Source organism: Pinus tabuliformis, chromosome 4_2 (assembly GCF_031772625.1).
Source record: "Pinus tabuliformis cultivar Carrire ecotype Pingquan chromosome 4_2, CPIR1, whole genome shotgun sequence".
Classification (NCBI taxonomy): domain Eukaryota; kingdom Viridiplantae; phylum Streptophyta; class Pinopsida; order Pinales; family Pinaceae; genus Pinus; species Pinus tabuliformis.
In genome coordinates, this window is record NC_142304.1 from 590596651 (window position 1) to 590623903 (window position 27253).

Here is a 27253-nt window from a genome sequence, read left to right on the forward strand (position 1 = left end):
AAATCTGTGTTACATAAAAAATCGCAATTATGAAAAACATTCTCCTAAAATATTCAAAATTCTAATCTATTCCTTCTCTACTACCCCAAAATATAGTTTTAATATCTTAAATGAAGTGGGGGAGTAACCTCCTTGAGAGGAGAGTTGCATTTCCCTCCAAAAATACTAAAATTATGGGATCTTTCCCTTAGATCTAACTCGCAACAACATGAGAAGGTATTAAATGCCCTGATCTAGTCTAGTTTGAGTCTTCTATTGTCTAGACAAAGTCCCTGAAATCTCTCCATTGTTGGATTCCTCAGAGCATGCTCAATATATTTATAAATCCTACACAATAAACATGTTAAGGTACATTGTTATAGGCCATTTTTTTGCATCTCATCAATAGGCCTACAAACTGAAACAATCCACATCCGTGAACATGTTGTCAACATCCCTCCACAAAGCCCTAAGAATGGCCTTTCCAAATAATTGAGTTCATGGGTCTAACTGCTAAAAATCAATGCTTTTAAGCCCCAACGCACCTTGCCCCTTTAGATACATGTGTTCATCACTGGTTACTCTGTTCTGCACCTGTTACACTAAAAAATGTCACCATGGCTATTTACAGTTAGTATGGCTCTATCAACAGTCATGCTATCCTCTTAGGCAAGTCTTATGCCTCTGCTCTCCATGTCAAACTCCAAAAAGAGAGAAAGTCTTTACAAATGTATTTATCTCTGGGTACGCAGGTTCTCTCAACCTTACCTGCGGGTACGCACTCAATGTTCACAAAAGCTGCGTCTTTGGACGCTCTGTATGTAAAGGGGCAGGTGCGTCCCCCTGTAAAGGTTAAAATGCGCAAGTTTCATCTTTAAAAAGTTACTTGTGGTCATTTCCAGAGCATTCTAGAAGGTTGTTCGACGTGTATTGAGCGCCTCCAGATGGTTCATGCACCCCTACCAAAGAGGAACTTATCCCATCAATAAGGGAGCTATCCCATCCAAAGAGGGGATTATCCCATTGATGGTGGACCTGATTAACTTCCTCTTGAGCACTATAAATACAGGCATTGGGCCAGAAGGAGGAGAGGTTGGAAGCTATACATTTCTATGGGTAGATGCTGCTGAAATTAGGACTCCCATTTAGAAGCTTGTGAGGAGAGATTGCCATCTTTGCTTGTTCTATTTGGAAGTGGGTGAGCTTTGTCAAAGTAAAGGAGAACTCTTGATGGACCCTGGGAGGGACTTGCACAACACCAAGGCTCAGGTTGTATTTGTTCCTTTTGTTACCTATTAATGCAAATGAGTCCATTCTTCTCAATAAGTTGTTATTTATGAGTTGTTTCATGTACTCCTTGGTCTATGTGTTAAATATGTTTTATTCTATGAGATTATCAAGTGCTATTTAATCGTTTGATTGTTAGTGGATGCAGGTTTCAAAGTGAAGGAGGAGCTCATCCGGATCAGCGGAGCTGGACTGCTACAACAGCGTGGGACTATAGGTAGGATCTAAACACTTGATTTCTTATATAGTAAATGCATGTTTAGAGAAGGATTGCTCTTGTTTGTCTTGTTTGTCACTAGAGAGTCTTAGGCTCCTAGGGAGGTTGGTTGTGTCCGCACTGTCGACTCTTTCCGCCTGACAAATTGGCGACTCCGCTGGGGACTCCATTGATGTGAAAGTCTTTTCCTTTGTATGAACTTTGCTCTGAGAAAATTGGTTTATTTTTCTGGTTTTTGGCTCTGTGACTTTGTTTTTGGGCGGGTTAGCTTAGGGTTAGATTCATTTTAGTTTTTCTTGAATTTTCCAGTAGGACGCACCCTCTGAGTATTGCACAGTGCGTCCCTGGATGCACTGTCGCTGTGTGCACAGAGCGGGCCCGCACCTGTCTTAACGGGTTGCCTGCGTCCCCTGCTAAAATTTGAGAAAATTCCATTTTTTGCATTTTTTCTCGTAGATTTTGCTTTTTCTTAGTTTTTACTGCCCAGATCCATTAGTCTCTTGTCAAAGATCTTCACCTGAACTTGTTTTGATAGCATTGAGTGTTTTAGTGGATTTCATAGAAGTTTAAGCCCTAGGGTTTGATTTTTGAGTAGGTCTTGTAGTGACTTTGGCGGTAGAAGTTGTCAAGCCTTAGATCTCTCTGGTTTTGTCAGCATTCTTAGAAGTCAGACCTGTCATAAAGTCTACCTGTGAGAGCAACTTACCTTTGATTGGTCTCTTGGGCAAATTTCGAAGTGCTTGTTGATTAAGTCTTGAATTCCATTTTACAAAAAGAACAAAAAGATTTGAGTTTTGTTTTGACTAGTCTTTTGATTCTGCATTAGCTGGTCCTTGATTTGATTTTGGTCAAGTAAAACAACCTAGAATCATCCTTGTAGGCTTTTGCCTCGTTAGGTTTGCTTAGAGTAAAATTCCTTTTGATTTGCTTGTGAGTCAAGTTTTCATAGATTTTATAGCTTTTAAGATTGATTTTTGTTAAAATAGATTTATATGCTTTATTAAAAAAGAGAAAATACAAAAACATTTCCTTTGAAAAGTTTTGTTTCAAGTAGCTTTGAAGAGTTTTGAAAGAAAAAGAGTTTTTCGTGCACGTAAGGAGTGTTCATGTTTGTATGCTTGGAAAGATAAAGAGAATTGTTTCTTTGATTGTCTTTACTAAGAAAATTGTTTTCTATAAAATTTGCATCTCTCAACTCTCTTAGTTAAAAATTTCATTGAAAAAGGGAAAGTAATGTAAATCATCTTAGGTGCATCTTTGTAGTGGTTTGAGTCGAGTCTACACACCATTGGTTTCACTTCCGCTACCTTTTGTCTTTAAGAAAAACCATAAAATTAACGCTTAAAGTAAAAACAACGTAGTAACTTTTATTTACTAGGGCTCTGAAACACCAATTTAGATCAGGCTAGTGTCTTGGAGTAGGTGAGTAATTAACTCTCCAAGACAACAAAACCAAACAAGTAGCTTATCTTGTGATAGAATAAATCCAATTGTCTCATTTGTACTCTAGGAAAGCTCCTCTTAAAGGAGAAGCACGAGCTCGTGTCCGAACCAGTGAGGGGATCAATCCCCCCTCGTTGGGAACGACGCCAGACACGCACGTATTACAAACGGTAAACCTCGGATTAACCATTGTCAAGGAGCCAGGGGTCACTTGTCGGTAAACCTTGGATTATTGTCAAGGAACCGGCAAGGAGATTGAGCTTGATACTCTGCCCTTGCGTGCTGTCGGAGTGTAGACTATTCCCCCAGGTGCATTTGTTGCGGTTGGTAACCTTAGCGACCATTATCTTTAGGATTCTACCGAGGTGACGGTGGAGGGAAGATCCCACTGTACCTGGAGCAGATGTCGGCTAGACTCACTTGGATTTTCCGGGGGGTTCACTTCACTCGAGACGGTTAAAGTGGAGGAACTTGTGCCGGTCTATTCATTAAGCAGGTTGCCGGGGTAACTGTTCCACCCGCCACTTCTGTACTGAATCCAGCGATGTTGGGCTTCATCACCAACTAGCGCTTTCGGTCTGGAAGGCTACTGTTTGTGCTTGGTTTGACGCCCTAGATTCTTTAGGCGTGATTCAAATTTGTTTGGTTCTTTAGAGACTTTAGGTGGTTTGATTTGAGATTTTACTTTGTTTTCGTGTGTAGTAGTTAAAAGTTTTAGCTGTGGCGGAATTACCGAGACAGTCCCGTAGACTTCGGGGCCAGTCTCCTGAAGTTGTTTCTGTGGCCGAATTGTTGAGAAGATCCCGTAGGCTTAGGGGATCACCTCCTCGAGACGACCCCGGTAATCTAGAAGGTTTAAAGGTCCTTGTAACTCCTCTTAGTGGCAGTAGAGTAGGTTCACCTGAAGAAGGAGAATCTTTCTTGGTAGTCCATTCAGATTACCAAGGCTTAGAGACAGGTTATAATCCCGAAGTTGTTACAGTTTCTGAACTTGTTGGTAGTTTTTCGTCTGCTAGTGATACAGGCGAAGAACCTGAAATATCTGAACCTGTTACTCCGACTTCTAGTGTTCTAGATTCACCAAGAATAGAAAGAGTTATCACCGAAAATCTTCCTACTGGTTTGATTGCTATCGAAGAACTTGCTCCAGAGGAAGAAATAGGCGTCTCTAACCTTGAAGATCAACTTACTATTGATCTAAGAGAGCGTGAATCCATCTTTTACAGTCCTCCTAGAAGTACTACTTGGTACCTTTCGTTAACCAATTATTTAGACAACTCAGGGGTAGGTTTTTCTACACCTCGTACTCCTTTTCCACCTGGAGGTATTTATACTCTTGTAAATATGTCTGGTCAGTCGTCCGTGTTTACTCAAAGTCCTGAATCTTTCTTACACGGTGGTCCTTCTGTTCCCACCGGGTATCAATCTCTTTCTGGTACCTTTGCGGGGGCATCTCCTCAACCCGTTGATCATGGGTTATTAGCTGGAAACAGTGGTAATATACCATTGGGTGTAGGAGACATTTACATGATGTCAGGTTCAGTTCCCGTTTCCCAACCTCAAGGTGGCCAATTACCGCCTGGGGGGCAACCTCAAGGTACACAAATCGTGTCTGGGGGGCAACCTCAAGGTCAGTATGCACTTATGGTGCAATACATGCCTCAAGGTCAACCCCAGCCTCAATATGTACCCCAGGGTCAACCTCAGTATCAATATCAACCTCAAGGATGGCAACCTCAAGGATGGCAACCCCAAGGGTATCAACCCCAAGGGTAACAACCTCAAGGGTACCAACCTCAAGGTCAAGGTCAACCCCAGTATCCGTATTTACCTCAAGGTTATCAACCTCAAGGTCAATACTCGAGTCAAGGTTATCAACCGCCTCAAGGTCAGTCATATGTTCCAAGTATGGGAACTGCACCTTACAATTATCAATCCTATCCTCAATCCGGTTATGGATCTCAGTATCCTCAACCTGTTACGGGTCAATACCCCGAATGTTAGTGTGGGATCCATCACAGGGTCAACAGGTGTTGCAGCCAAGTATGCAGTTGGTACCTCAAGCTGGACAACCCGTAGTTTCTGGTCCACCCCAGCAACCGCAACCTGTCCAGTCAAATGTTCAAACTTCTGTAACTTCGGTAGTTACTCAGCCGCCAATCGCACCTAGTACTCCATCTCAAACGGCTGCTGCAACTACCGCCACATCTACCATACTTACTTCTGGAGTATCGACGGCTCCGGTTTCTACTGTCTCTGCGACCACGCCTCAGACATCTTTACCGTTGTCTGGATCTACGATTCAAACCACGGTCCAGATGCCTACAGGTCAGCCTGGTATAAGTACGGTTGTCACTACTCAACCTCAATTTGTTCACCAACCGTACCAGGGACAGTACCAACCTGGGCAAGCTGTCCAACAGCCAGTTTACCAGTATCAACCGTATCCTGGGTACACTTATCAACAACCTCAACAACCCCAGTACGGTCCGGTTAATCCTGGTTTTCCAGGAGGATATAATATCCCAAATGCGACTCCTGTTCCTAGTTATCCTGGATATCCTCCTCCTGGGACTGGTCTTGTGACCCAGAGTTTTAGAGATCCTAACCGGCAGTTACCGTTTATCGCAACTTTGGATTTACCAGACTTGACGCGCCTAACGAATGATCCAATTCAATATCTTCAGTTCTGGCCGCCAATGCCAAATAAGTTGCCCAGTGATATACCCAAGTTCGAAGGTAAGTCTGGAGAGGATCCGTCCAATCATGTGATGACTTACCACCTCTGGTGTGCTTCAAATTCTATCTCGGATGATTCGATCCGCTTACGTCTTTTCCAGCGTACACTCATTGGTCTCGCGGCCAAGTGGTACATTGAGTTACCACGGGCCTCTTTTTACAATTTTAGCCAGTTAGCTACCTCGTTCTTAACTCACTTTCAGTTGCCGGTCAGATACGATAATGGCACGAAGTTATTAACTTCACTAAAACAATCAACGTCCACGTATATTTCTGATCACATTCATGAGTGGAGGCGTCGAAGAAGGTTAGTGAAAGTTTTTATCCCGGAGTAGTTACTGAGGAGCAAGTCATTGCTCAGGCGCAATACCTTGACTTAGTTTACACTCAGTTGGGTACGTTACACGAGAAGATTCCGGATCTTCCAAAATCGAATCAAATCGCTGCTGCTCCTTCGGGATCTCATGCCGCTGATGGTATGATTGGTATCGTGAATACAAAGAGCAAGAAGAAGTCTTCCAAGGCTTCAACTACTCCTATAATCACTTTGCCTGATTCCCCGACAGGAGAGTCTTCTCCTGAACTTACCGCCGATATTCACGCTGTAGAGTCATCTACGGCCAAATCAAAAAACGGTGGAAAGAAGAAAGGAAAGAAGAAGGCTAAAGCAGACAAGGCTCCGAAGGAGAAAACGGAAAAGTCGGAAACCAATGACGAAAAGCGCAAACCTCGATATCCTTGTCTTATTTGTGAAGAGGATCATTTTACGAGAGATTGCCCTCATCGGGCCGAGGTTGTGAAAATAGTCAAAGGTTCTCCCACTCCTGCTGTGTTAAAAAATCCATTTCCGGAGCAGGAGAATAAGATGATAGGTTCTTCCTCGAATGCCAGTGAAGAACCCATTTTGATGATGTCTCATGTGAGGATTGCGACTCGATCGCAAGATTATGGTAGTAAGAATCCTGTTGATGGTAAGGAAGCAGAATCTTCTCACTCTAACCCATCAACCTCAGCTCCTGGTTCCGATCCACTACAGATCGAGAAACCTAACCCGGACTAGTAATCAAACCGCCCGCCAAGGGTGTACTTCGAAGGTCTGCTTTCAATCCACATGCGAGAGCGGCCCAGAATTACAACATTGTTGAGGACTTAGCTGTTTCACCCTCAGCAATGTCGGCTTTAGAAGTGCTGCAATCATGCCCAGCACAACGAAAATTACTTTTGTCGGCTATCGGAGCTGTTGATGTTCAGGACCCGAACCTGATAATCTTCGATCTAGAAAATAGTACACCGCGTCTCCCCCATCAAATGGCTTTCCAAATTCCAGTGATAGTAAAAAACAGGCCTATTCATCGGACTGTGATTGATGAGGGAGCTTCTACGTGTATTATGTCGATTCAATGTTGGAGATCGCTTGGTTCTCCTTCGTTGAACCAATCCCCCACCATCCTTAAGGCCTTTGATGGCCGTGGGTTCCGTCCGTTTGGTATTCTACAGGAATTGCCTATAGGGGTAGAAGGTAAAACCGTTAGTCTGGATGTGGAAGTGGTTGATGCCCCTCTAGACTACAACCTTCTTTTGGGTCGAAGTTGGTCATATGCTATGACAGCGGTCGTTTCATCGGTCTTCAGAGTAATTAAGTTTCCATATAACGGTAAGATCGTGACTATTGATCAGCTGACATACTTTTCATCCGACCCAGCCTCTTCAGAGAGTATCCAGCATGTCGGTAAGACGACAATCCCTTATAGGGACGTTGGCGTAGGTTTAGTTAAAGATTCCGGTTTACTGGGAACTTTTCCTTTCCCTCCAATCAACGCAGACCCTTCATTTGCATCAATTCATATGATTACATCAGAAAACATTATTTATGATGATCCTTGGATTGTCCCATCTGAATCTGAGATAGACTCATTCGGTGATGCTATGCCTTTGAGTCCATATGAAATTGCTTATGAAGCTGTCATGTCTTTTACCGACTCGCGTTCAACCGAAATCGACCAAATGAATGTGGTCAGTGAAGAATCACTTTTCACCTCAACCTTAGAACGGATAGCGTTTCCCGAAGTCGTGTCATCTGACGAACAACTTCGCGAAATCCTAAGTGTAGACGATCTACCATGGGAAGATCTCCATCACAGATCTTCGTTTTTACCTAAGGATGATGCTTTTGAAAATGATTTTTCATCTATCTTTACCGCTGAATATGTCAAAGACGCTCAGGATCCAACGAAACATTCTGATTCAGAGTTGAATTTAGGGAATATTTCTCGTACTATTCCCATTGATATTTCAGTGAAGCCCGGAATTGAGGGAAACATTCATATAGGTGCCGCATGTACAGAAGATGAAATCCAAACTTACAAGGCCCTATTCCAAGAATTCCGCGATGTGTTTGCCTGGTCTTACGAGGAAATGCCGGGAATCGATCCTGCCATTGTTGTTCATGAAATAAAGACCTACCCGGATGCTAAACCCGTCCGGCAACGGTTGCGTCAGATTCACCCTCGAAAAGCGGCTGCGATTAAAGCAGAAGTCGAAAAGCTGTTGAAAGCAGGTTTCATTTATCCGATCCCGTTAACGGATTGGGTATCGAATATTGTTCCGGTCAACAAGAAACAAGGAACAATAAGAATCTGTATCGACTATAGGGATATAAATCGAGCTTGTCCAAAAGACAACTATCCTACGCCTTATATCGATCAAATTATTGATGATTGTGCCGGAAGTGAAATGTTTTCCTTTATGGATGGTTTTTCGGGCTATAATCAAATCAATATTCTACCTGCCGACCAACCAAAAACGGCATTCATTTGTCCATGGGGGACATTTGCTTATTGCAAATTACCTTTTGGGCTTAAGAATGCCGGGGCCACTTTTCAACGGGCGATGTCTTATGCATTTCATGACATCAAGCACATTGTGCAACCGTATCTCGATGATTTGCCTGCTCATTCTTTACATCGAGCTGATCACCTTGTCCACTTACGAGCAATCTTTATGAGGTGTAGGCATTATCGAATTCGGTTGAATCCCCACAAGTGTGTTTTCTGTATAGAAACAGGTCGATTGCTGGGATTTGTTGTTTCAAAAGCCGGCATTCGCGTCGATCCCTCGAAGGTCGAAGCTATCATCAAATTGCCTCCTCCTTCGAGTTTGCGCCAACTCCAAAGTTTGCAAGGGAAAGCGAACTTTTTACGCCGATTCATTCCAAACTACGCCGAGGTCACTAAAGGTTTTACACGGTTGTTGAAACAGAACGCTCAATTCTTTTGGGACGAGATTGCCCAACAATCTTTTGATGCACTTAAACACGCGTTGACCCATGCACCGTTGTTGCATCCTCCCAACTACAACCAGGACTACTTCTTATACCTCGCAGCTTCGCATTCCACCATTGGAATGGTGTTAGTTCAAGAAGATGAATTCGGAGCGGAACATGTGATATATTATCTTAGTAGGACCTTAAATCCCACTGAGCTAAAATATTCGCATGTGGAGAAATTGGCCCTGGCAGCCGTTCAAGCTGTCCAGCGTTTTCGTCACTACATTCTTCTCCGTAAAACTACAGTTATTTCGGATTGCAACCCTATGATTTATATTTTGACAAAACAACTGCTAGGGGGCAAGTACTCTAAATGGATCGTTATCCTGCAAGAGTTCGACTTGGAGTTCGAGAAGTCCAAGTCTAAGAAATCCTTAGTTTTTGCGGAATTGATGTGTGATTTCCCGTGTGCTGACACAGAAACTGTGGCAGAGGAGTCCATTGCGGACGAATCTTTGTTTCTTATCAGTACTTTAGATCCGTGGTACGGGGATATAATCATCTATCTCCAAACCCAAACCTTTCGGCCTGAAGCTTCAAAGGCGGAACGTCGAAAAATTCGGTTTCAATCCCAGCAATACAAAATTATTGGAGATACACTTTATCGCCGGGGGGCAGACTTAGTTTTTCGACGTTGTTTAACTCACGAAGAGGCTGAGAGGGTTTTGAATGATTGTCACTCTGGAGCATGTGGCGGTCATATGTCTGGGTATGCCACAGCTCAGAAGGTGTTGCGCGCTGGCTACTTCTGGCCGTCTATGTTTAAAGATTGTATCATTGCAGTCCGGAAGTGCCACAACTGTCAAGTGTTTGATCGCAAGATGCGCGCACCACCTGCTCCTCTCCACCCTATAATTGCCGTTGGTCCATTCGCCAAATGGGGTATCGATTTTATTACTTGTAACCCTCACTCGGCCGGGGGGCATGCGTATATCATCCTCGCGGTTGATTATTTTACTAAATGGGCCGAGGCGATGCCTACATTCGACGCAAGCGGCAAAACAGCTGCAGTTTTCGTATTCAATCATATTATAACTAGGTTTGGTGTCCCACAAGCAATCATTACTGACCATGGGAGCCATTTTCGAAACATCATGATGACTGAGCTTACAAGCCAGCTTGGTTTGCGCCACGATAGCTCTACTCCTTATTATCCGCAAGCCAACGGTTTGGTTGAGTCTATCAACAAAGTTCTGGTTATCATGATCCGACGAACCATTGGTATTCATCGGTCGAATTGGCACAACATGTTATTTTCAGCGCTATGGGCATACCGAACCTCAGTGAAAACTTCAACAGGGTTCACTCCTTTCCAGCTAGTTTATGGCTTGGAAGCTGTGTTACCCATTGAATGCGAAATCCCATCACTTCAAATGGCTGTCGAATTACTTCCAGCTACTTCCGAAGAGGAGAAACGTTTATTGTACTTAGCTAAATTAGATGAGACTCGACGTGACGCTGCATTGGCAATCGAGACTCACGCGAAGCGAATGAAAGCTCAGTATGATAGAAATGTGACCCCTCGAAGTTTTTCGGAGGGAGACCTAGTGCTATTATATGATCAAGCTAACGATAAGCTAGGTGCTGGAAAATTCGTTCCTATGTGGCATGGACCCTACATTGTAAAGCGAAAGCTAGCAAAAGGGGCTTATGAGCTGGTAGATTTTGATGGGGACTCTTTGGGTAAACCCAGAAATGGACTTTACCTAAAGAGGTATTATGCTTAAATGGTGGGTATGGAGAATTTTTAGTTAGGTTAGGTTTTCTTTCTAGCTAGTATGTTTGTTAGTTTAGTCAGTGTGCTTAGCTTAGAGAGTGTGTTTTTCGTCGTTATTCTGGCTTATCTTGGTTTTACTCTTGATATTGCAGATGTCGACGCCTCTCCAAACATACATTGGATTTGCTGATGGTGCTTGTCGTAGTACACGGAATATCTCTTCCGCAGCTTGGGTTATCTATTCGCCCTCTGACGAGTTAGTTTCTATGCATGGGGTAAGCCTCGGTCAAACAACGAACAACATTGCAGAATACAGTGCAGTGGTTGAATTATTATCCGAATCTATTTCATTTGGAATTCGACGTTTGATAGTGAGGTTAGATTCTGAACTTGTTGTATTACAGCTTAATAGAGTATATGCCATTAGAAATCCTGTGTTATTAAGGTTGTTTTTGAGAGTGCGTCTCTTGGAACGTGAATTTGATTACATTGAATATCAGCATATTCCAAGGTCTTTAAATACATTAGCAGATGCAATTGCTTCTCGAATGTTGGACAGACATTTACGATAATCATGCAAGTAAATTTAAAAACATTTCATCACATATGTTAAACAAGATAAGCCGGTAATAGTGATATATATATAGATAGGAGTGTGTCAAAAAATATACATCGTCTTCGATCATAGGTTGAAAAACACCTTATGATCGGCAAAATGATAAGTACAAAAAGTCAAAAATGTCACATGTGTCTACAAAGTGACTAGCCAATCACTGGTGGTGCTCCCTATACGACACCACTGCACGGGCTACCTTACACAAAAATCTCCTAAACGGTCCAGGGACTGCGACTACATAGCGCTGAAGTCTGATAGGAATATCATCTATGGTAGTCTCAGGTATATCCACCGTCAGACGCTCTAGATCCTGCTCCAACTCAGCTAGTGACTCTGCAGCCGCGTCCTGTGGGGCCGGTACCGGTGCAACTGGATGTCTCCTCTCAAAAGGCCGGAGGTTGGCTGGCCGCTGTGGACCAACATCTGCATTTTGAAAATTTTTACTGTCAGTTTTGAGACGATATATATAAAAAACAAAAAAATACATAATTTGAAAACTTGTGAAAAATAAAGTACCTCTGTCATCCCATTGTTCTCCCTGTGGAAGAACCATGTCCGGATCACCTCGAAAATCTACTCCGGCATACGGAAAGTCCTGGATCGAAAAAACCTGGTCCTCTAACCAGTGAAAATAACTATCAGAGAATCGAACAATTGTCGCGCCCTCGTCAGGATGCCGGGCCATCACCGTAACCCATCGTATCAGCTTTGGCTCCCGAGGACCCAAGATTCAACAGTGAGTTGCTGAGGGATCAGCATCGGAACTCTCTCTAAGGCAAAGCTCACAACTAGAGGCCCATATCCAAAGGTCTTCAGTTGTCCGTTCTTTGCCCTAGTCAGTTGGCTCTTCATATTAGCCGACACAGCATCACACCAGTTGAAAATGGTGCCTTGGAAACAGTCAATCGCCATCCGCATTTGGGACCCGGTGGCAATATGTAAAGCGGCTGCACCGCAAATTCTGGTAACCGTGAAAGCGATAACTTTGAGTTCACGCAGAGAGATGTGTTTGATTTCTACACCTTTCTCATGGTGTGCATTGGGTGTGCACCAATCTGCCCGGAGACTAGCAAGGGATTGGCCACCCGGCCTAGTCCCGGTTAGATTGAGTTGCTCGCCTCTGTTTGGCAAGCCAGTGAGAAAGTATATGTCAGAGGTCTCTATCTCGAGCTGGTGCCCTCCGATGTAAAAGCATTGCTCATGAATGTTCCATCTCTCAACCAGCCATTCCAAGAATCTCACCTGAGCCCTCATGCCAGGTATGGCCCAGTATTTATATAGTCTGCATGCTTTTAGGGCATCAATGGAAGGTTGATGTTCATTTGCGGCTAAATCAACGTCCTCGTGCTCTCTTTCTCTCCAATCCAACATGGTGAGTGCCCTACACACCAAGAAACAAAGATTAGAATTGATTTGGGAAATTTTAAATGGTTGTTTGTGGAGCTTGGGGTTTCAATTTCCGCCTTTCACGGGGACGCACCCCGCGTTTAGAACACAGAGCGTCGGGACGTAGCTGGCCTGAAGGTGGGCTGCGTCCCCCGACCTTTTTCCTGTATAGGAAAAAGTCGGGGGACGCAGGTCACCCTAAGGGCACCTGCGTACCCCGCAGAGCGAATTTTGAAACCCAAAACCCCCCAAAAATCAAAACTAAAACCTAAAACAAAATTTTAATCGGATGAAATTGAAGAGGAGGATGTTGTGAAATACCTGGAAGAGACGGCGTTCGATTCTGACGGTCGGATTCTCCGCAGCGACCACAGGAAGTTTCTTGCCAAAAGCCCTTTTTTCAACCTCAGCAGTAACATGGTAAAAAGTCTTTTTATAGGTTTTTTGGATGAATGAATGCTAGGTTTGTTCATTTTTCACCATGGAAGGATATTTTTCAATGTATTTTTGCCTATCTTAAACAGGTATGAGTAATGTGTCGTTTTTGTGCAGGACAAAGGGATTTAGAGGGAAAATTGTCATTTTTCACGAACCAAAATATCAGAGTCATCTTTTAAGCCCTTTTCTGACTCCTAAAATATGAAAAGATTGCCGAGCGTTTCTTTTACACTCGTTAAAACGGAATTAAAAGACGGTCCCCTTATAGCTCTTTTCTGACCGTAAAATCAGGAAAAGATTGCCGGGTTTTTGTCGTTTCAAACTCGATAAGGAAATAAAACGACGTGTCCTTGATCGCTTTTTACTTTTCAGGTCAGTGGCACTAATTATGAAAGTACTCCTTGGTCGCAAGATCAAGCGGTTCCCCCAGGTATTATTTTATACTTTTTCGGGCTTGAGGGACACAAATCTACGAAAAAGTTCAACTTGGAGTCTTCTTAAGTTTTTCAGACTCTCTAAAATTGAAAAACGCCGAGTTTCTCCTATACTGGGCTCGTTAAACATTTCACAGTAAAGGACCTGTTCAATTACAAACAGGAACGAACCACTCCTTCCTAGGGTTCGAATCAAAACTAGGTTGGACTCATCCGAAGGATGAGCTTATAATCAAGCATATGTTATCCTCCTCAAGCTTGTTAAAAATAAAGAGGTACTTGCCAGAAATGGTGGGGGAAAAGAGAGAAGAATGAGCCTATTTGTTATCTTTTGTCTCAGAAGAAACTTTATTACCACTCTTGGACACGACACTTTTCATTCACCTGGGTTGGAAAATCCTTTACCTCACAGTTGATCAAACCACTTTGAAAGTCTTCAGCCGGGTTCCGGGGATTAACTTTGAGTCGTTTATCACCAAGCCATCTGTCGTGTCGTTATGTGTTCAAGAGGTCTGCAAGCAAAACTTTCATCTGCAAAATACTTGTCATCCATTTGACCATCCCTGAGTCAGTCCTTACAGCAACATTTCTTCAACTTGAACAATGATTTCGTGTTGTGGGCTTGCCTGCAACGGGTCGCTTTCTATCGACATCAGCACATTATCTAGAGAGATGACTTAGAAATCGTCAGTACCTTGAAGTCTGCATGCATCAATGGCAGGTTTCTCGCCTTTGACGTCAGTTTACATCATTGACTTTCGATCGAAGGATTCCGTGAAATGTTCGACATCAACTCATTTATTCACATCTCATGGATTGTACTGGGTACTTTGAGAACCATTGACATTACTGGTGGTCTCTCTCACGCTTGTTAACAGTTTACATCATCGACTGGTAATCAAGTGGTTTCTACCATGTTCGACATCAACTCATTTATTCGCATGGCTAGAATCGTACCAATTCGGGAAGTAGAAATGAAGACCCTGGATCTAGTTTCCACCATCCAGGCTGCGAGGAGTTTTGTATTCATTATCTAAGTAGACTAATCATAAACAGATGGCTGTGCCCATACTGTGTCTACAAAAGTCTATGATTATGATGTACTGCAAGATCATTCCTGTATCAGAGTAGTTAGTCTGTTAGTTAAAGTTTTGATCTGAGTATGGGAATGCCTACCTCAGTGATGATATAATCTTATACATGTATTTTGTGTTGAAAATTGCAGGTTCTGACCAGGCTCTCCACGAGATAATCCTTGAAATGATAAAGCGCTTCACCCTTCCTAGATAATACAAAACCCTAATCTATTACAGGCTTCGCACTTTAGGGGGCAATCTGTTACACTAAAAAATGTCACCATGGCTATTTACAGTTAGTATGGCTCTATCAACAGTCATGCTATCCTCTTAGGCAAGTCTTATGCCTCTGCTCTCCATGTCAAACTCCAAAAAGAGAGAAAGTCTTTACAAATGTATTTATCTCTGGGTACGCAGGTTCTCTCAACCTTACCTGTGGGTACGCACCCAATGTTCACAAAAGCTGCGTCTTTGGACGCTCTGTATGTAAAGGGGCAGGTGCGTCCCCCTGTAAAGGTTAAAATGCGCAAGTTTCATCTTTAAAAAGTTACTTGTGGTCATTTCTAGAGCATTCTAGAAGGTTGTTCGACGTGTATTGAGCGCCTCCAGATGGTTCATGCACCCCTACCAAAGAGGAACTTATCCCATCAATAAGGGAGCTATCCCATCCAAAGAGGGGATTATCCCATTGATGGTGGACCTGATTAACTTCCTCTTGAGCACTATAAATACAGGCATTGGGCCAGAAGGAGGAGAGGTTGGAAGCTATACATTTCTATGGGTAGATGCTGCTGAAATTAGGACTCCCATTTAGAAGCTTGTGAGGAGAGATTGCCATCTTTGCTTGTTCTATTTGGAAGTGGGTGAGCTTTGTCAAAGTAAAGGAGAACTCTTGATGGACCCTGGGAGGGACTTGCACAACACCAAGGCTCAGGTTGTATTTGTTCCTTTTGTTACCTATTAATGCAAATGAGTCCATTCTTCTCAATAACTTGTTATTTATGAGTTGTTTCATGTACTCCTTGGTCTATGTGTTAAATATGTTTTATTCTATGAGATTATCAAGTGCTATTTAATCGTTTGATTGTTAGTGGATGCAGGTTTCAAAGTGAAGGAGGAGCTCATCCGGATCAGCGGAGCTGGACTGCTACAACAGCGTGGGACTACAGGTAGGATCTAAACACTTGATTTCTTATATAGTAAATGCATGTTTAGAGAAGGATTGCTCTTGTTTGTCTTGTTTGTCACTAGAGATTCTTAGGCTCCTAGGGAGGTTGGTTGTGTCCGCACTATCGACTCTTTCAGCCTGACAGCACCAACGTTGATTAGCAACAACTTGCTCCTTACTGGGGGTGCACTGATTCTAGAAATTCAGGAAAGTAAAACATATTTCTGAAGCTTCCTCTTCCAGAAGCTTCTAGGGGTTGTTTTAACCATTTACCTTGGATAAGAATCTCAATTCCTATCTGATCCTACCTTGGAGACTTCACCTGTTATCCCTTAAGCTCATCCTCCCATATTAAGTGCATCTCAAGCCTAGATTATAAAATGGGTAATAATTCATAAACTATTATCCCTCTCCTATAAATTTACTACCATATACAACATCAGGGTTGGATTTTGGAGACTGATCATGCCCTCATGCTTCTACCTTGAATCTATCAGAGTCATCATCTTCATGCATTAGGGTGCATTAAGGTGTGATTTGTGACAAGGAAGGACAAGTCAACTTGGGGAGATCTCTACCAAATCAGATACTATTTTTGGTTGTAAAATCTCTCCTATTTCTACTAATAAAAATAGTATATTGTTACATTTACATTCATGTATTTCAATGCCTCGTTGATTCATTAAATAGACTAATTGAATTATGTTACATAGGTGTTGTGTATCTTTGGCTTGTTTTGGTTGTATGTGCGGGTTTTAATTATAGCAATCATACCTACGATTAGAGCTTACAACCCGATAGGAAATTAAATCTTGTGATGGATTCCAAGTAAGCCTCTTTCCCATTCTTCAATTTCTCTAAGGGAAACTTTATATTCTTTTCTTTTTTTTGTTCTACACTAGTTCACTAGGTCTAAGGAAGATACTTTTGACCATAATTGTAAATTTCACATAACAAATTGGAAACTCCATTGGGGATTGTTTATTTTCCTTAGTGGTTTCCTTGACCTTAGCCCTTGTTTCACCTCTTGAATAGACCTTCATTTCCTCACTCAGATCTGGATTAGCCCTATGGAGAATTTTATCAGACATTGAATTGATTTTTTGTGTCATAATTTTTTTGAATCTACATCAGTGCTCTCCCTAGTCTAGAGAGAGATCACTTTAGTGCACCCTATCCTTCTATGCATCTACAATCTAGAGCACTCGAGCTCTTTCTGCACCTACGTTAGCCCTTGTTAGATGCGAAAAAATGCCTTTCATGGATTTCTCTTTGATTTTCTTTGTTCTACCCATTTTTCCTTCCATACCTGAGGGTGTCCTGGTCTCTGAAAAGACTTCACTTTGTTTCATTTTGGTTTTTGTAGCATTTGATAAGAATTTATTTGGTTTTTTCTTTATTCTTGTCAATTAGGTCATTAGAAAATTGTTGCTTGATCATTGATTGTTTGAAAGAATTGATATTACAATCATCATTCTGTATAGTTTCTTTTATTGTTGATTTAGCAAGCATTTTAGTTTTCTTCTCATTTGAGAATTAAGTGGATTGAAGAGAAAAATCCCATGCATTTTCCATTGCATTTAGGGTTTTGTGTGTGAAATTGGAAATTGGAATAATTTCATTAGGGGAATTGAATTAACAAATTTTTCTTTTTGCATCTTGTATGTTGCATTACTCTTTGTTATATTCATTCCCATACATAGATTTTCATTGAAAATAAAATTTTTAGTTTATCATGCTAGTTTGCATCTTTAGGTTAGTGAGGCGAAATTCGTAGTGAGCCTTGAAAATTGAAACATAATTCAAGTTAAACTTTAAAATTTATTGAATACATATTAAGAAGCATTTGAAACATTAACACAAACATCTAGAGGTCTAGGATAGAAACATGTTCCGACATCTATAAAAATAGGAGTTGTCATTTTCTTCTAGTGTTGTATTCCAGGGGTGATATCTCGTTCCATGTACATAAGAGTATCATACTGTTCTCCACATACCTTTAGGTATATTGGATGGCACCCCATGCATGAAAATTATATCATAATTCTCTCAACTTACTATTATGCATTAGACAACACTGAAATGGACTGCACTTCAACGTACCATCGAGTATACCTTGGAAGTCCACCATAGGCTGTTATCTTCATTATAGGTAACCGAGTCGGCCACCTTGTATACAGTGATACACTAAACACAACATTTGAGGAGATTTCCTACCTGCACATAAATCCTTGGTTCTCCAAGGTTACATTGCAGTTCAAAGTTGCTTGGTAAACCCTTTATTCCTAGATTACCATTTTGATTTATTTTTTGTTGTTAATTTTTAAAATTTATTAAACCAACGTGGAATAAAAACACCTTAGCCTTCTATGTTCATCTGGAATGAAAAATAAACCTCCTCTTCCACCTACGGCAACTCCTGGCTATCGTCAAAAGAACAAAAATATGTAGACTACTGAGTCTAGTACTTCGAGAGCTACTACTTTTGGTCCTCCACCAGGAATAGATCCACTAGAATCATCCTTTCCTATGAGAACTGAACTTGAGATCACTTCTTCATTTGTTGGTGAGTCTAACATAGTCGAAATAGAAGAACCTAAAATTTCATTACCTGAAGTTATTGAACCTAACTATATTGAATAAGAGACAACACAACCTGACATTACACAAACTGAGGCACCTCAGTCATCTACATTTGTTACTATAGGACCTCCCTCTTATCTTCCTATGTCTCAAACCCAACCACAACCGATATATCTTGTACCCAACAGTGAACCACTTCCACCTGGCCTTGTGATCATAGAAGAGATTCCTCAGGAAGAGCCTCAACCCTCATTTCCTATTGATTTGGGAGGGACTTATTTTTATTAGGCCTATCCTTTTCCTTCTCCTCGTACCCCATCACACAGTCCTTTGTCTGGTTATTTTATTTTCAACTTACCCTTGAGTTTCACTCAAAAATCCTCTTTGAGACAATTAACCATGGTTGAATCTGCTATGGTTTCTCAACATGTATATACTACTATGATTGAGACAACCCATGCTGCAACTTCATCCATGTTTGTAACATTGGCAAAGACACATTTTTATGGTGGTTCGTCCATCCTTCTTGGTTACCAATCATTAGTTGGCACCTTTTCTGGTGCATCATCCAATCCAAGGACCTCCCCCATATAATCCTCTTCTAGAATCCTATCTGGCACTTCTTTAATGAGAGCTACATAGTCTTCTCTTTCTCCTCCATCTACACCTACAATTCAGGAGCAGACTAGTCCTTATGTCAATGGGTATGGACACCTACAACATCCCAATCTACCTCCTATTCAGAACGCTCCTCAGTATTCCCCTCCTCTTTTGGCAAGGGAGGAACCTGTAGGGGATTATTTCGATCTCCTCATGAAATATCACAAGTTATCCTACCTAACATGTACAACCTAGTTAAATTGGGCTTCATCTTTAATGTCTCAACCTATTCTATTTATTGGGAATCACAATTGTCATTAGACCAAAGCTTGCAGGTGTTAGTCAACGATCACATTTCTAGAGATAAGGATCCACAAGAAGTGGTTAGTCCATGTCGTGAAACACATGGGGAGCGTTGGTTTATCTAATGTCCAACAATCTCCCCTCCAATGCAAGTGAGGTGTGTATCGAACTCAAGACCTACACATTGGTACCACGCGTTGGGAATCATGATTACTGTTAGACATAAACCCGCAAGTGTTATTTAATGATTGCATTGTTAGAGATAAGGATCCATGAGAGGCGGTTAGTCCATGTCGTGAAACACATGGGGAGCACTAGTTCATCCAATTTACAACATCATTTGTGTATTAGATTCCTTCTCATCAGCCTATACCCCAACCTATTCAAGCTCAAGTGAATGTAAGCCAACCTTCACAAGATGCATGTTTAATTCAACCTATTCTACATGTATCTAGCACCTCTCAAACCCCATTTACCCAACCTCTTCAAGGTAGCTTACAATCTCAACCACTTGGTCATGTCATTCCTCGTATTCAAGTGGGTTAGAATGTATATGGTATGATGTAGGCACAACCTAACCATACTCATGCTGGGATGATGCAAAATCCCACAGCGCAACCGTATCAACCATATCAAGGTATACCTCAAATGTGTTACCACGGCCAGTGAATACAAACCCAATCATTTCAACCTTTACAAGCGTATCTTCAAGCTATCCCATCTTATCTAGGGTAATCTCCACCAAACCTAAACATCTAGTTGCCATTTGTAGCAACTCTTGAATTTCTAGATATGACCCAACTTATCGATGATCCTATTGCCCATTCTCCTTGGTGGTCAGTTATTCCCACAAAATTTTCCAGTGATATCCCTAAATTCAATGGAAACCGCGGAGAAGACCCACCTACACACATTAAGACTTATAATTTGTGGTGTTCTTTGAGCTCTCTCCATGACGTGTAGGAATTTACAGGGTAAGTTCCTCAGAAAGAATACCAAAAGGACACCGCTCACAACCAGATCTCAAATCAATACACCAGTATTTTTGACGTGGTTAAAACCCTCAAAGTGCAAGGAGGGAAACAGTCCACGGCCTGTCCCAACGTGGGTACTACAGGCAATTTATTAATCAAAGAATGAAAATTTACATAAGCTTCTCTCATGCACGGATAACCCGAACAATGACCCTCCATGCGCTTTAAATAGAACTCATGGACCAATCGGGTGTCAAGCCACGGATCAAGTGTCGGTAATACCGAGGTGAGAGTGAACCGTCGGATCACTACATATCGTGACCGTCGGATTGTAAGTTACAAAATGTACAACGGTAAAGAAACACACTTTACCTAACTCTAACCTAACTCTATACTAGACCAAGTTGAACTTAACTATATCCTATGTGTCGGAATATCCTAACATCCCCCCTTAAGAACAACTTGGGATAGGATTGAAGGATTTACAAATATGACACAATAGGAGAAGGAAGGAGGCACTAGAGCCTATCCCCCCTTAGTGACAACTTCCTGAACTCCAAGCATATATCGAAGTTTAGTGAACTTCGCCTCTGTGAGAGCCTTTGTGAAGATGTCTGCAACCTGATCATCTGTTGGACAATATTGCACTTCAAGAACATGGTCATGAATGAGCTTTCTGATGAAGTGCATGTGTAGTTCAATGTGTTTGCTGCGCTGATGCTGGACTGGATCTTTGCATAGCTGAATGGCACTTTGATTATCACACCAAAGTGTGGTTGGATGCTGCTGCTCAAAGCCAAACTCTGATAGGATCTGACGAAGCCACAAGGCTTCCTTACTAGCTTCCACGGCACCACGATACTCTGCTTCTGCTGACGAAAGAGAAATGGCAGCCTGTTTCTTACAAGCCCATGTAATAGGTCCTGAACCAAGAGTGAAGACATAACCAGCAGTAGACTTCCGATCATCATGGTCACCAGCCCAATCAGAATCAGTGAAACCAACTAACAGAGGAGCTGCTTTGGCACTGTAATGAATCCCAAACTGTACTGTACCTCGAACATAACGAAGTATTCTTTTAGCTGCTTTCCAATGACTTTCACGGGGGTTTTGCATAAAACGAGCAACAAGGCCAACAGCAAAGGAAAGATCAGGACGAGTATGGGTTAAATACAAGAGTTTTCCGACAAGTTGACGGTATAAGGTAGCATCAACTTCAGGAGAAGTACAAGAGACTGAAAGTTTGACTCCAGACTGAAAGGGAGAAGGGGCTGGCTTACAGTCTTCCATGTGAAAATGACGAAGAATATCACAAGCATACTTGGACTGGGAAAGGAAAATACCCTCCTGGGATTGCAAGACTTGAAGACCGAGAAAATAGTGTAAGTGTCCTAAGTCTGTCATTTCAAATTTCTTTTTAAGGCTGGACTTCACATGGTTTATAAGGTTGGGATCACTACCAGTAAGAATAAGATCATCAACATAAAGAACAAGGATGATAAGAGAGTTGCCCACTTTCTTGGTGTAGACAGTATTGTCAGAATGACACCTAGAAAAGCCAGATTCTAAAAGAAAGCTATCCATTTTGGCATACCAAGCCCGAGGAGCTTGCTTGAGGCCATAAAGGGATTTCTTAAGTCGACAAACAAGGCTGGAGTCTGTTTGTATGAAGCCAATGGGTTGTTCCATATAGATTTCTTCCTGCAAGTCCCCATGCAAGAAGGCAGATTTAACATCCATCTGATGGACTTCCCATTTTAAAGAGGCAGCAAGGGAAAGAACAAGGCGGATAGAGTTCATTTTGGCAACAGGGGAGAAGGTTTCAGTGTAGTCAATGCCTTCAACCTGTGAAAATCCCTTAGCAACGAGACGAGCTTTATGTTTATCAACTTTCCCATCTGGTCCATACTTGGTTCTGTAAACCCATTTACATCCCATGTATCATTTGTCATCAATGAATGATATTCTTCATTCATAGCTGCTTCCCAATGTGGATGGCCTGAAGCTTCTGCAAAAGTGTCAGGATCATGATTTACTGGAGCTTGAGCCAGTAAAGAAGAGGCTCTTTCAAACTGAGAACGTGTACGTCGCTGATCTGTAGGATCACCGGCAAGATCACCTGCTGCATCCCGAGTAGCACGAACCCATCTTGGAAGTTGAGGATCCTGAGAAGGTGGGGGAGGATTATCATCCTCGCTTTCATCATCTGAAGAAGAAATGTTTTCAAAGGTAGAAGAGATAGGAAGAGGTGGCACATCCGCCGGACTAGGCTCGCAGGCCGATTTATTTTCATCAAATTTTACATCTCTTCTAATGATAACATTTTTGGACTTAAATGGAATAAGTCTATAACCTTTTACATCTTCAGAATATCCAACAAAAGTACATTTCTCACTCTTAGGTTCTAAAGCTTTATGCTTTTCATCTGGAATATGGGCCCATGCTTCACTTCCAAACACACGAAAGTGACTTACATCTGGTTTAATGGAACTCCAAGCTTCTTCTGGAGTGATATTCTCTAGAACCTTAGTAGGAGTGCGATTGATTATATAATTTGCACAATTAATTGCTTCGGCCCAAAAACTAAGACTGAGTCCTTTAGATTGCAGCATACAATTAGCCATTTCCTTTAAGGTGCGATTTTTCCTTTCAGCTACACCATTTTGTTGTGGAGTGTATGGAACAGTATGTTGCATTTGAATTCCATTTTCGGTGCAAAAGTTGATGAATGTGTTTTTAACATATTCTCCACCATTATCAGTTCTTAGCTTAAGAATTTGATGTCCAGATTGTTTTTCAACAAAGGCTTTGAAGGCCAAAAAAGTGTTAAATACTTCGCTCTTGAGTTTTAAGAAGTATACCCAAGTGCGTCTGGAGAAATCATCAATGAAAGTTAAGAAGTACTTGCAGCCAGAGAATGAAGCAACAGGAAGAGGACCACATAAATCACTGTGCACAAGCTGTAAAGGGGCTGAGGCGTGCCAAGAGGCACGTTTGTCAAAACTGTCCCGATGATGTTTTCCGAGTACACATCCGGAACAAACACCATCTCTGCAAGATACCATAGGAAGACCTGTCACCATATTTTCTTTACATAGATGCTGAAGGGAGCGATAGTTTAAGTGACCAAATCGCTCATGCCAAAGTTTGCTCACTTCATCATTATGAGCAACAAATACTGAGGGAAGATTTGATGACCCAAAGTTGTGAAACTTATACAACCTTTTGGAATCATCAGCAAGACCAGTAGCTAGAATCTGTTTAGGATCTTTTAGATCCTTGATTACAACATCATGAGGTGAAAATTCAACAATTTTACCTTCACCTGAATGAGTTATCTGATAGACAGATAGAAGGTTGCAGGATAAGGTTGGAACACATAATACATCATTAAACTGACCATTGTCTAGATGAACAGTTCCAGTCCCTACAACATTAAGAGATCTATCATCACCAATATATATATTTTTGGTGTTACAATCATTTAAAGAAGAAAACATGGCTTGGTTTTTGGCCATGTGACAAGAGGCTCCAGAATCAATGAGCCACTCATGAGAATGAGAAGAAGAAGAAGATACATTTAATGCATAACCAGACTGAGATGATTGACAATGACATGCAGAAAGTGCCATTCCGGAAGTTGAAGTTGAAGTAGGCTCCACATGGATGTTATGTTTCTTCATTGCGGCTTCCAAGGCTTCCATCTTCTTAAAGCATTTAGATTCTAAGTGGCCATCTCGATTACAAAAGTTACAATGTCTATCAGTCTTCTTCCATTTGTTTTTATTGGTCTTATCATTTTGCTGAAATGATCTTTCATTTTGAGGCTGAGATGGTTTAGGACCATTCTTTTGAGGATATGACTTCTTAGGATTCTTTGAATTTGGTTGCTGCTGGGCGGCTAACGCTTTCGTGGAAGAGTTTCCAAGATTAAGAAGACCAAGGTGTAAGAGTTTTTCTTGTTCTCTTATTAAGGAATCACAAAAGGAGTCAAAGGAAGGGGCCTTGTATTCTTGTCCTTGACAAATGAAAGCTTCCCTTGTAGAATGGAAAGTGGAAACAAATACAGAGTAGGCTGGTCCCAACTTAGTAAGGATGGAATAAATAAGGTTACCATCTTCTTTCTTAACTTTAACACCTTCCAAGAGATATCTAAGGGTCTTGAATTTGGACAAGAAATCTTCAATGCAAGAAAAATTATTAGGATCCAAAGTAAGCAGCTCATTTTCAAGTTGATGGGCTCTAATTTCATTTTTAATCCCAAAAACTTTAGCAAGTTTTTCTAATGCTTCATGAGGAGTCTCAAGTTCTGCAATGTGGAATCTAAGATCAGGAGAAATAGACATCCCTATCAAACCACGTGCTTGATCTTGTCTATTTTCCCATTTTTCTGCCTTGTCTTCATCTTTTGGTTTCTTCTCTTGGTCTGTGGCTATTCTGTAGAGACCTTTACTTCTAAGTAAATCTTCCATGTAGGCTACCCATTGGAAGTAGTTAGTGCTGTCAAGAATGACTTGGCATGGACTTTCCATTTTTTTTTTTTTAAACTGAAGCTGAAGATGCTGAAAGTAAGTGTTCCAATGGATAGATCTCGAAAAAATAGGCGGTTTTAAAAAAAACGGCTCTGAAAAAGGCTTCCGGATGAAGAAGTTATGGCTTTTTGAAAAAAAATTTGTTGACGTTGCCGGCAAAGTGCGCGAATGTGCGGGAATGAAAAAATCCGCCCCCACAAAATGGAGACTTGAACCCAAGACCTCTACTCTCTTAAAATAGCTTTGAACCAATTGATCTATACAAAAAAATTGAGAGAGAGAGAGAGAGGGGGGGGGGGGGGGGGCCTTGGTTTGCGTGCTTGCCTTGAGAAAGCTCTTTTTCCCTACAAAACACAAAACACAAAACCCAACACGAATATGCAAAGAAAAACGAACCTTGCGGCTCGAAGTTAGCTTTAGCCAAAAAACTAGAAATTTTTTTAAAAAATCTCAAGGTTAGCTTTAGCCGAAAAACTAAATATTTTTCTCAATGTTTCTGATTTTCCGAGATCACACTAAGGTGCAGGGAAAAGAGCATACGCATGAGAAAAATCCTTCCTTTCTGTTTCTGATTTGCCCAGATCGCACAGAGTCGCAGGGCAAAGAGCATACACAGAAATGAAAGGTATAGATCCGGTTAAAAAAAAGGCTAAATAAACTGAGACCGAAATAAGCAGAGAGAAAATAACAGTAAACTGCAAAAAAAAACACTGTATACCTCCCGATCTGAAAAATGACGCAGCTAGGGCTACCGGAAACATTTTCGCATGAAACGAAAGGGGTTCCTCACTGGAACAGATGCTCCGAACGCAACAGAGCAATCCTCTTGGCCCGAAAGCAGTCAGAAACAACAGATCTAGGAAACGACAGCCGCATGCAGTTCTACCGACTTCAGATTTGGATCACCAACGGACGCGGCCCTCAAATAGCTCTGATACCATGTAGGAATTTACAGGGTAAGTTCCTCAGAAAGAATACCAAAAGTACACCGCTCACAACCAGATCTCAAATCAATACACCAGTATTTTTGACGTGGTTAAAACCCTCAAAGTGCAAGGAGGGAAACAGTCCACGGCCTGTCCCAACGTGGGTACTACAGGCAATTTATTAATCAAAGAATGAAAATTTACATAAGCTTCTCTCATGCACGGATTACCCGAACAATGACCCTCCATGCGCTTTAAATAGAACTCATGGACCAATCGGGTGTCAAGCCACGGATCAAGTGTCGGTAATACCGAGGTGAGAGTGAACCGTCGGATCACTACATATCGTGACCGTCGGATTGTAAGTTACAAAATGTACAACGGTAAAGAAACACACTTTACCTAACTCTAACCTAACTCTATACTAGACCAAGTTGAACTTAACTATATCCTATGTGTCGGAATATCCTAACATGATGACTATATTATTTTACTTCCTATCCAGCACACACTTACTGGTATGACAACAAAATGGTACATTGAACTACCAAAAGCTTCGTTCCATAATTTTAGTGCCTTAGTGACCACATTCCTAATGCATTTCCAATTACCCATTTGATATGAGATTGGAACTGAACTTTTAACCAATTTCAAACAAACTAATTCCACTCACATTTCTAATCACATTCTTGAGTGGTGACGTCATCATCATTTGGTTAAAACTTTTGTTCCTAATCAATTGTTAGCTGAATGGTTTGTTAAGCCTTTGTTACCATCCATAACATAATATGTTTGTTAGGTCCCTATAATACTAGTGTAACCCCTTATTGTTATTAGTGCAACCCCCTTATTATATTGTTGGTCTCATGTAGTCCCCATATTGTTATTATTGTGCCCCATAGAAGCCCACAATTGTTATTATTTTGCCCTTACATTATTATTGTTATGTCGGCTCTGATTATATTATGACCCCTTAGACTCCTATATATAGAAAGGAGGTCTTGTCATTTGTATCATCCAAGAATTGTTCATTTCTGTAATGTAAAGGAGGTTTCCCCCTTGAAGAGGCTTATTTTTAAGGCATTTATTTATCTTTTCTATCTTTTTGTGAGATGGTTTCATAACATTTGGTATCAGAGCTTTGGATTCTAGGGTTTTGCTATTCCAAACAAGTCTTCCTGGAATTTTCACTATAACGTTTTCTGTGACGTTTAAGAAGATAAACAAAAAACCCATTGGAGACGAAATTGTTCTGAACATAGGGTCCAAATTTCAGATCTTGTCTCGCTATATTTTTGGAGATTTGATTTGAGGAAGTTATGGTTTTTGCAAGCTCCAAAATTCAATCTCAAACAGGTCATCGTGTAATTGTCACTATTATTTGTTTTCTACGAAGTTTCAGACTCTAACATTAAAACCCATTTGAGTTGAAGTTGTGGGGATGTTTGGGCCTGAATTTCAGATATTTTTCGCTATATTTTCGGATATATGGTCCAAGACATTTATGGTT